The 11,604-nt window shown below is 44.8% G+C and overlaps 1 long non-coding RNA gene across 1 annotated transcript in view; it reads right to left on the bottom strand.

Moving 5' to 3' along the window:
• Positions 1-11,604, bottom strand: part of LOC138582489 (uncharacterized) — a 207,780-nt gene that overhangs the window by 8,295 nt on the left and 187,881 nt on the right. Inside the window, exon 4 of the long non-coding RNA XR_011305031.1 lies at positions 33-113. This is a non-coding gene — a long non-coding RNA (uncharacterized lncRNA). The remainder of the gene's footprint in view (positions 1-32; positions 114-11,604) is intronic.

The raw sequence follows: 11,604 nt of genomic DNA, 5'->3' as shown, positions 1-11,604 counted from the left end.
CTTGAGTTCCTATATTCAAGAAGAACAATTACCCTGGTTTCTTCTACTTGGTTCGGACACACAAGATTACGCCGTCCTCCGACCAAAGGTGTGCACGATAATTCAGAATTTATCTGCAGAGACATAAAGAAAGGATTGGGGTTAAAAACCTAACTCCAATCAATGGAGTCATTATCAACATCACTATTAATCACGAACATCTATCTTTGGATTAGGATCAAACTGGACCACCTTTCCCATAAGGCTTTTGACTCGGGCGAACAAAAATATTAATGGAATTGTTCATCCCAGTCTAGTGACATCTGACATCTATCTGTAATGATTCAAACAATGCGCAGAGAAATCATTGAATGGTTTATCTTGTTTAGGTTCTTATGGAAATAGACATTCAGTGTGAGGAAATTGGGTAATCACAACAATCACCCCAAGTTAGCTTAAGCCCTTGCTGTTAAAATGTTGCCCAACTGGATCACCCCATTAGTGACATAGCTTAGTATTCAGCGGTAATATAGCTATTCTTCTAAAGACGTCTACCTATAATAGTGTAGATGATGTAACTAAACGACAAGACTAGCAATTACAAATTGCATTTTAGCTTTAACTTTTTGTCAGCTACAAATGTGTTTTCCTTCGTAAGAAAGATACTACTGAGAGAAACACATCACAGTAATATTGATCAAGCGATGCAAGCGTACTCGCGTGTGCTGGCGAAAAACCACCTCTTCGTGTGCGGAGGAGAAATACACAATGGTGTAAACGAAGTCCCGAAACCGTTGTTTCTTGCTGCATTTGTGCCCGTGTTCATGGAAAGAAGCGTCTTGCGTAGAATAATAACAAAACGCTTGAGGTTGATGCTCAACCAATTTACAGACACATATTGGTATCAACCTATTAGCAGTACGGTAGATTTTAAGAACAGGGCGATATGTACAATAACACAAGGAGGGCGTAGGGTCCCGAGCTCAGAGCTACGAACCTACCAAGTAACAGACACAAAAGGTACAAACCAGCTGGCAACATAAGTTAGGTGCAGGGCAATATATACAATAAAACGAGAGAGGCAGTAAGGTCACAGGCTCAAAGCTCAGGACCGCAGGCCATGTCAGAAGTAGGATAGCGAGTATATCAATTTTGTGCAAAGAGCCATGATTTGAGTGGAAAGAAGGCTCAATTCTGATGTCGTTAGGGAGGGAGTTCCATAGATTGGTGGCCAGGACGGGGAAGCTCGCACCCCCTGCTTTTTGTAAGTTGAATCTGGGAAGGGAGAGACTGTGGGTTTGGGCCGCTCTCAAAGGTCGTGAAGAGATGTGGAGTGTAATGCGATTGGAAAGGTAGGAGGGGGCCTTATTCACCAGGCACTTGTGCGTCAGGGCAAGAGTTTTCAGGGAGATTCTGTGCTTGACAGGCAATGAAGATTACTTCTGTGGTCCAAGATATGTTGGTTTCATGGAATGTTTAATGCCGCTCTAATGGCATTGTTCTGGGTAATTTGAAGTTTGTTAATGTTGGACAGGCTAGTCCATAGATAGAGGGTGCTGCAATAGTCTATCTTGGACATAAGTGTTCTGGCCGTATGATGCAGTTAGGGGTGGACAGAAATGGTCTGCAGGCCGTGATCAATTTACATGTGTAGGCCGAAGCTGACCTGACAGCATTAGTTTGTCTGGTCAATGATAGTGTGGAATCGAGATAAATTCCTAATGTTTTTGTGTCCTTGGAGACCTTGATGACGTTGCCGTCAATGATGAAAGACTTGAAGGAGTGGTCAAGTTTGTTAAGACGTTGAATGGAACCCAGATTGAGGATTTCCGTCTTGTCATCATAGAGGCAGAGTTTATGTTGGGCCATCCAAGCCTGAATGACCATGTAGACGTCGTTCAAGGATTTAGTGTCCACTGTATAATCACCCGTGATGGGGATGAGTATCTGGGTGTCATCAGCATAATTAGTGTATGAGACACCCACATAGTCAAGAACATCAAATTGTGGTTTGGTAAAAACATTATAATGTGTAGGGGGACACACACGAGCCCTGAGGGATGCCACAGTGAATGGGAGCAGGGTCAGCAGAAGCTGAGGGGGAGAATAACCGCATGGCTCTATTGTTTAAGAAGGAACTGATCCAGGTAGTGGCAGAGTCCGAGAAGTGGGCGGCTGATGTGAGGTGCTGGCACAGGATTTATTGATTAACCAAATCAAAAGCCACTGGAAGATCAAGTAATAAGAGCAAGGCTAATTTTCCATTGTCTTTTAAGACCTCAATTTGTGTTTTGAGGTCAATCAGAGCTGTTTCAGTCCCATGCCTAGGAAGGAAGCCAGATTGTCTCAGAACAAGAAGATTGTTAACTTCGAGGTAGTCCTGGATCTGAAGGTAGGCTGCTCGATCTAATATTTTGAGCAAAAACGGGACAGTCGTGATAGGTCTGTAATTTGTTGGTAAACTGGGGTCTAGGGATGGTTTTTGAGCAGGGGGATGACCCAAGCATCTTTAAGATTGTCCGGGACAATACCTGTTTTGAATGATGAATTTATGAGGGCCGTGATAAATGGAGCTAGAGCGTGAGAGGCTTCCTTGATAATAGGAGCAGGGCAGGAGTCACCTTAACAGTTGGATGGTTTGATTTTGTTAATGATACCTTCAACTTCAGCAACAGAGAGGGGAGAGAAGGTAAAAGGTTTAATGTTAGGGATGACCGAAAGGGAAGTACTTGGGGGAGTGGTGCTAGGTTTAACTGTCTGTAGGCAATTTTGCCTTTTTTGGATTTTTATTTGGAGGGACGAAATTTTGTCCAAAAGTGCCGTCTGAATGTTTGCGCACCATTGGTATGATAGAGGTATCAGGGGGCGGGGCAGGTGATTCAAGTTCCTTTAGAATCTTAAATAATTCTTTAGTTTTGGAGTCTGCTTGTGCGATGCGATTGATAAAAATCTCTTTTTTAGCCTGGAAGATAGCTTCTTTGTAGTTGAGGGAGGCTAAGATGAGACCGTCCTTGTGGCATCTTATCCAGAACTATGAAGTATGATCATGCCTATTCAATAGCCAGATCTGATCTGGTAGTCATAATGTATATAACACTAGATGCCCCGCAGGGACAATGTAAATCAATAAATATATGTATGTTTATATATATATATATATATATATATATTATATATATATAATATCATGGTGTTGAAAGTTGCGTGCAAACACAGATGCACTGGAAAAACGATCTGGATGAAATAGGAGGCATACAATGGCATTGCTTGCATAGTGGAATACCCCTACTGCACGCAATGTAACCATTCTTCCTGTTGATTCAAGCTAATATGATAACTTTGGGTTTGGGGGGCATAGACTTCCATATTTCCTAACTTCACCACCATTCCTCTGACAGAATTTGTAAGGGGAGGGGAGGCACAAGGATTCCCCTGATTGAAATGTCTGTGTCCTCTCCTAGACCTCTCCTCACTCGCTAACTGCAAAGGTATAGCTTACTTCTAACCCCCTTACTGGTCTGATAATCTATCATCGACACATAATGAGGTCTATTCATAGGGTATATGCGGAGTGCTGACCTAGCTTCGGAACGCAACAAAGTGCTTTACAATGCATAGGGGAAGGACATGGTAAGGAAAGCATAGATACAGGGGAGGGGAACTAACAATGGGGTAGGAGGAGGGCATGTATTTACAATCAACAAGGGAAGAGAAAATGGGGGAGCACATCACCCAGTCTCGGGTTAGGTGGGGAGTAGAGGATGTGTGGGCCTAGGGGTTAGGGAGAAGACTTTCCATGGAGAGGAGAGTCTCGAGCTCCTTCCTGAAATGTAGAAAAGAACGGGGTTAGGGGGCGAGTCTGGTATTGATGGGGAGGTGGTTCCACAGTCTGGGGGTTGTAGACAGAGAAGGTCCGTTTTCGTTCCTGCACCAGAGTTGAAGTCTGCGCATGTCCTTGCTTCTGGTGGATCATAGGCTTCTGGAGATGCTGAGTTTCTTGGTGCCGTAGCTTGGGGACTTCAGGGTGACAGCCTTGTGGGTGAGGCAGCAGTGTTTGAAGATTAACGTGCATGCAACAGGAGCCAGTTTGAAAAGATGAGGGTCGGGTTGAATTGGGTGAATTTGTAGATTCCTTTGATTAATCGTGCAGCAGCATGTAACGTACATCTCATAGGTGTCAGGGCAGTCTCTGGAAGGGCATTGCCACCATCCAGATGGGAAAGGACCAGGGCTTGGATTATCTATCTGTAATGATTCAAACAATGCACAGAGAAATCATTGAATGGTTTAGTTTTTTTAGGTTCTTATGGAAATAGACATTCAGTGTGAGGCAATTGGGTAATCGCAACAATCACCTCAAGTTAGCTTAAGCCCTTGATGTTAAAATGTTGCCCAACTGAATGGGCAACTGGATCACCCCACTAGTGACAAAGCTTTAGTATTCAGCGGTAATATAGCTATTCTTCTAAAGATGTGTACCTATAATAGGGTTTATGATGTAACTAAACGACAAGACTAGCGATTACAAATAGCATTTTAGCTTTACATTTTTGTCAGCTACACATGTGTTTTCCTTCGCAGGTAAGAAAGATACTACTGAGAGAAACACATCACGGTAATATCGATGAAGCGATGCAAGCTTTCTCACCTGTGGTGGCGAAAAACCACCTATGCGTGTGCAGAAGAGAAATACACAACGGTGTAAACGAAGTCTGGAAACTGAAGTTTCTTGCTGCGTTTGTGCCCGTATTCGTGGAGAGAAGCGTCTCACGTATAATAACCACAAAACGCTTGAGGTTGAAACCCGCGGGACCAAAAATATGCAGAATGCATATTCCTTTTACCTCAAAGACTCTATGGAAGCGTAATCAATCATGGGCACTAAAAAAAGACAATGCAGTTTGTATGTCTGATGAATGAAAAGGAATACTCCTTCACTTATTTGACAGCGCCACAGTAAATAATTTAAAAAAAACGGATTGTAATTATTCTCAGTAAGTCTCAATGTTTATTTGATATGTCTTAGTAGCCCTTTGTGAGACACGTGTTTTGGCAACTGCTATGCCTTTTTCAATCAGGGCAAATAACGATTGTATTTCTGATAGTTTTATCTGCAGTGGTATAGGTAAGTTGCACAAATGTTAAGGGTTGAATCCCACCTATAAAGTCCTTCTGCAGTCTCCGACACGTGTTTCGGCAACTGCTATGCCTTTTACAATCAGGTCTAGTTCTCATTTTTCAACCATCCACGTAAATATAAATAACATACACAATTAATATAGACCCACACCAAATCAAAACGTGTAAGGTAATTGCCATGCATCATTCCAATGTCCAACATGGTCCCAGAAATGTTTGTCACAGAAAAAAGAGGGAAGGGGGATAAGGGTGGATGTTTACGGAACGGATAAAAAACACACATGTACGAGGGAAAAAAAAAAGTTTTGTGTTAGTAAGATTTGGGACTTGTTCTGTAAAGCCTATTTCATTACATAACTGATTTCTTACCATAAAGGTTGTATTTCTGATAGTTTTATCTGTAGTGGTATGGGTACGTTGCACAAATGTTAAGGGTTGAATCCCACCTGAGAAACAAAATAGTGTCATTCTATAACATTTTTGTGGTAAATAATCTATACAATGTTGCTTATACTCGTTTCACAATTCTTTATATCTGTACCATTATTAATTTGACTGCCACTATTCATTATTTTAGCAGTTTTGCTTTAAACTAGTGGTGTTCCACTTGGACTTGCTCGTCCATGTCAATTGCTTTATTTCAATGCAAAGTTTGCATTCCTCTGTACTTGTCACAGCATCGATGCGCCTATATTTGGGTCGATAATGTCAGCATTACATTCTGAGCGCACTGCTTATCATGTAGTTCGCGTTCTTGTCATATTGCAAACCATTGGCATGGTTATTGGAATGCATTGTACGCTGCACGCTCCTTGCCGTGGAGTCTGCACTGTTCTATCTCTCATTTATTTATTTATTCACATTTGTATAGCGCACTTGCAGCCCATGGACATCGAGGCGCTGTTACAAGTAAGTGCTGGATTCTTAATTCAGCAGATAGGCATGAGACCAGAGGTCTTATGGATACACAGTTATAAGCATAGTTGCAGGTGAGGCATGATATTCGTAGTACAGTAACAGAATGCAGTCAGGTACGTTTCATACAAAGAGCTTGGTTTTAACAGCTTTGCGGAAGGCTTGGTGGGATTCAATCATTGTTATGTGAGGTGGCAGTGCATTCCAGTGGGTGGCGGCCCGTGTGGGAAAGCTGGCACCACCGGCGCGCACCTTGTGTGATTTGGGCTTGACAATCATGTTGGAATAGCACATACTTAATGGTCTGGTGGCAGAGTGCTTGGTGATTCTTTGGGTCAAGTAGGGTGGAGCAAGTTCATGGAGGCATTTGTGGGTGAGGGCGAGTGTTTTGAAAACAATCCTCTCTTTCACCGGAAGCCAGTGTGCCTGTCTTCTGACTTCGGAGATGTGGTCTTTTCTCGCGGTACCTGTGGCCGCCCTCAGTGCATTATTTTGAACTAGCTGAAGTTTGGCCAGGTTCTTATTGGAGGTCCCAACGAGTAGGGCATTACAGTAGTCCAGCCTAGATCAAATTATTGCCCTAGCAATGGTGAGGCAATTCTGGCGTGACAGGAAAGGTCTGGCAGCGTTGAGGACTTTAGAGTAATAGGCTGAGGAGGAGGCAATGGCATTGACCTGTTTATCCATTGACAAGTCGGAGTCTAGGTAGACTCCGAGTGTCTTCACGTGATTGGAGACCTTGATGGGAATGTTGTCAATAGTGAAGGAAGCGTACTGTTCACCGAGGTTCCCCAGCGTGGAAGGTGCTCCTATGAGGAGGAGTTTGGTTTTTTCACTATTGAGGCATAGCCAGTTATCTGCCATCCATGATTGGATAGTGGAGTAGATGGTGGTAAGTGTTTTAGTATCCACCAGGTAATCGCCTGTGAGTGGGATGAGGACCTGGGTGTCATCCGCATAGTTTGTATACGAGATGCCCAGGGAGTCAAGGATGCTGAACAGGGGCCTTGTGAAGAGGTTGTATAGCGTGGGCGCGATGCATGAGCCCTGAGGCACACTGCAGGTGATGTGGCTAGGGGTGGCACAGGCTGAGTCAGAGAAGACTTTCATGGCCCTTTCTTGGAGGAAGGAGGTAATCCATTCGCAAGCTTTGGGGGAAAAGTTAGCTTGGGTAGCTAGATGGTGGCACAAGGTGTTGTGGTCCACCAGGTCAAAGGCGGCGGATAGATCCAGGAGCAGAAGGAGAGCAGGTTTCCCTGTGTCTCTTAGATCGTCCATTCGGTTATTTAAGTCCAAGAGAGCCGTTTCGGTACCGTGTCGTGGGCGGAAGCCAGATTGCCGCAGGCCGAGGAGATGGTTTTCTTCAAGGAATTTTTGGACTTGCAGGTAAGCTGCTTTGTCCAGAATTTTCAGCAGGAAGGGTACAGTGGTGATAGGTCGATAGTTCCCCGGGATCGTTGGGTCCAGCGAGGGTTTTTTGAGGAGTGGGCGTACCCAGGCCTCCTTAAGTCCAGTTGGAACGTGGCCAGACTGGAAGGATGAATTAATGAATGCTGTAAGGAATGGAGCTAGGATCTGTGCTGAGTCTTTAATGAGACTAGCTGGACAAGCATCTCCCTTATAGTTGGAAGGTTTGATGGACTTGAGCAGGGCGATGACCTCGTGCTCAGTAATATCTTTGAAGTCAAAAGATGGAGAGGGATTAGTGGTGGAGGGTATGGTAGGTTGGCTATGCAGGTTAGCTATGAGGCGGGAAAGGGCTTTTTGGTGGCCACTAATTTTAGTTTGAAGAGTGTTGAGCTTGTCTAGCATTGCACCAGTTGTCATCTTTGATGAGAGCGGGAGGAGGAGAGGATGGTTTTTCCAGTTTTCCAGTTCCCTGAATATGGTGAAGATTTCCTTTGACGCCGATTTGGCGTCATAGATCCTAGCGTTGAAGGAGGCAGCTTTAGCTAGGGTGATGTTGGTTTTGTAGGATTTAGAGATGGCTTTGAACGCATTTTTGGTGGTTTCAGATGGGTTAGCTTTCCAGGTGGAGAGGGCAGTCCTCTTCTGCGCACGTTGTTCAAGGAGTTCTTTGGAAAACCATGAATTAGCGTGTTTGGTTTTCTTGGCTTTTTTGAGGGTCAGTGGCGCAACTCTGTCAACTGCTTGGGTGATGACTTCTTTGAATGTGTTGGCTAGGGTTTCTGGGTTGTTGGAGAATGGGGCCTGCAAGGCCGGGTTGCGGAGGTAGGGTGCTAAATTCTCGACTGTGAGCTGGCGGGAGCTCCTGACGAGAGTAGCTGGGCACGGGGCGGGAGGTGAGTTGGTCTCTTTTTTGGTGCGAAGGTTGAATTGAATGTAATGGTGGTCAGACCATGGGATGGGCGTGTTTTCCGTGACAAGTAGTGAGCAGCTATGTTGAGTGATCCAGTCGAGGGTGCGCCCTTTGATGTGGGTGGAGTCAGAAATAGATTGCACAAAGCCCAGGGTGGATAGGGCGTTCTTGAGGGTTTTGGCATGGGGGTCCTTAGGGTCATTGAGCCCCAGGTTGAAGTCGCCCAAGAGTATGACCTGGGAAGTCCTTTTGATGTTATTGGACAGTGCGAAAATGAGGGTGTCATGGAAGTCAGTGCAAGGACCCGGAGGTCTGTAGACAATGTGCACGGTTATGGTGCAGTTAGGAGAAACATTAATTTTGAGTGGGAGGTAGTCACTATTGTGGTCAAGTTGCCCTGCCACTTCCCTAATCATGCCAAAGATAACATGATAAATCCAACACTATCAGGAGCCCTTATTAATGCTAGGTCCCTTGTAGCACACAATACCGAAATTGCAGATATACTGTCTTTGGACAATCTAGATATCCTTGCTGTCACTGAAACCTGGCTCCATGATGCAGCTGGCCCTGCCCTCTCGACTGCCATACCAGATAACTTCAATATCCTTAGAGTCGACCGACCCAACACTAGAGGAGGTGGCCTGGCCATCATAACCAAAACACATCTAGCTGCCAGACTCACCCCACACCCAGCTCTCACATCGTGCAAACTTCTCTCAGCTAAATTACCTATCTCAAACAACAGCACACTAACAATACTTCTTGTGTACAGACCACCAGGCCCACTAGGCAACTTTGAGGAAGACCTATCTAGCCTCCTCACTGACAGCATTAAAGACTCCACTCAGCTCCTCCTACTAGGCGACTTTAACCTAGGCTTTAATGACGCTGAAGACAAACAAGCACAAGCAATCCAATCTATTCTAGCCAATCACGACATCACCCAAAATGTCCTAGCTCCTACACATACAAAAGGCCGCACGCTAGACTGGATAGCCAACCACAACTGCAACATCACCATCTCCAGTATCCTACCTCAAATATGGACTGACCACCATCTTATATGCTTCACAGCCAACATCGAACCTCCCAAACCCAATAAGAATAAAATAGCACCCCCCATGCCAACAAGAAGTAAAAAAGAAATCACAGCTGAAAAACTACTTCCACTTCTCCTACCAACTCTCATAGCTAGTCCTAATGACTCCAACCCTAGTGAGTTAGTTGAATCATTTAACAACGCCATGACCAAAGCTCTAGACTTGATTGCCCCTACCAAACTCCATAAAAGTAAACGTGAAACTCACCTCAACTCTTGGTTCACCCCCCATCTCAAAGAAATGCGTATCCAAAAACGCAAACTGCAAGCTATTTGGAGGCATACTCCCTCTGCCGACAATAAAACCACACTTGCCAACTTTGCCAAAAAATACAAAAAGGAAATTATTCAAACGAAAAAAGACTCATTCAATCATAGAATCAGTAAAGCCAATTCTAATTCCAAAGAGCTCTTCACTATTCTTCGTGAATTGGAAAACCCTATTGCCCCCACAGACAATGTCCCCAAGGACAAATCCTGGTGCACTAGTATCCAAAATGCTCTAGCAAATAAAATCACAACCCTTCAATCTAAAATTGCTGAGAAAAAAGCCTCCTTGCGCCCTCATGGTACTCACACCACCCCACTGAAGGAGTTACCCAGCATACCCCCCCAAAACAACGGTAAACCCTTCAGGTTCACCAATATCTCTATATTGGAAACTGAAAAGGTCATTCTGTCCCTTAAACCGTCAAATTGCCAAGGCGACAGCTGCCCTGCGCAAATCATTAAGGATGCAGCTAGAGATCTAGCACCCTTCATCTCGAAACTTATCAATGCCTCCTTCAACACGAGCACTGTACCTACCAACCTTAAAGGATCCTGGGTTCTCCCCCTTCTCAAAAAACAGACACTTGACCCAGCTATCCCCACTAACTACAGGCCTATTACTACGGTCCCATTTCTCCTTAAAATCATTGATAGAGTAGCCTACCTCCAAATCCAAAACCATTTGGAGACGCACCAACTGTTAGGTACACGGCAATCTGGCTTCAGACCACTACACGGTACCGAAACAGCCCTCATTGACCTCAAGACACAAATCGACGAGCTGAAGGATAAAGGTAACACAGCTATGCTCCTCCTCCTTGACCTGTCAGCGGCCTTTGACCTTGTGGATCACGCAGTATTATGCAACCATCTAGCGACTGCCGCTCACTTCTCAAGTGAAGCTATAGCATGGGTACAATCCTTCCTAGCCAACCGTTCGATGAGAGTGTTCTCCCCTGTAGCAGCAGCGGACCCAATCCAGATCACTTGTGGTGTCCCACAAGGCTCATGCGTCTCCCCGACTATGTACAATATCTTTACTAAGCCTCTCTTCGACAAACTTGACAAATTAGGGGTAACCTACACAAATTATGCGGACGATACGCAGATTCTCATACCTCTATCAGGCAACTTTGTCGAAGATACGGCTCTAGTAAACAAAATCTACCTCCTCATTCAGGCATGGATGGCCTCCCACGGCCTCTGCCTAAATGACGACAAAACTGAGATATTAATACTGGGTTCCGACTCTAACCTAAAAAAACTGAGCCCCAACTATCGTAATTTCAACATAGATGGCAACACAATCAAGGTGGCCACCGAGGTAAAAACCCTGGGCTTTTACCTCGATTCCACTCTATCCCTCAAAAAACAGGTTAACACCCTGGCATCCTCTACAGCGTACACCTGCAAATTAATCAGGACCTGTAGACCTTACCTCTCTAAAACCAACTGCATCATGCTTGCCAATGCATTAGTCATGTCCAAACTGGACTATTGCAATGCCCTCTATGCAGGTGCCAACAAATCCATCATAAATAAAATGCAAATCCTTCAAAACAACGCTCTTAGAGCAGCCCTTGACATACCCCGCAAAGCACATATCTCAAACGTTAGGAAAGACCACCACTGGCTCAAAATCAGCGACAGAGTCCTGCTCAAGACACTATCGCTTACCCATAAAGGGCTCAACAACACTGCTCCCCCCTACATCTCAGCCAGACTGACTAGAAAATCATCCAGGCACCATACTAGGGCTACTAACCACTACCTGCTCGAAACCCCTAGATTCAGACGTTCCAAAGCGGGCGGAGCAAGATTCCCTGTCAAAGCTGCCCAGGCCTGGAACGCACTGCCCATTGCACTGAGAGCCAACTTA

The sequence above is a fragment of the Ambystoma mexicanum genome, chromosome 3q, assembly GCF_040938575.1.
Source record: "Ambystoma mexicanum isolate Mex_15411 chromosome 3q, UKY_AmexF1_1, whole genome shotgun sequence".
Lineage (NCBI taxonomy): Eukaryota > Metazoa > Chordata > Amphibia > Caudata > Ambystomatidae > Ambystoma > Ambystoma mexicanum.
The sequence above is the reverse complement of the archived record's forward strand: the minus strand, read 5'-3'. Positions and strand labels throughout refer to the sequence as shown.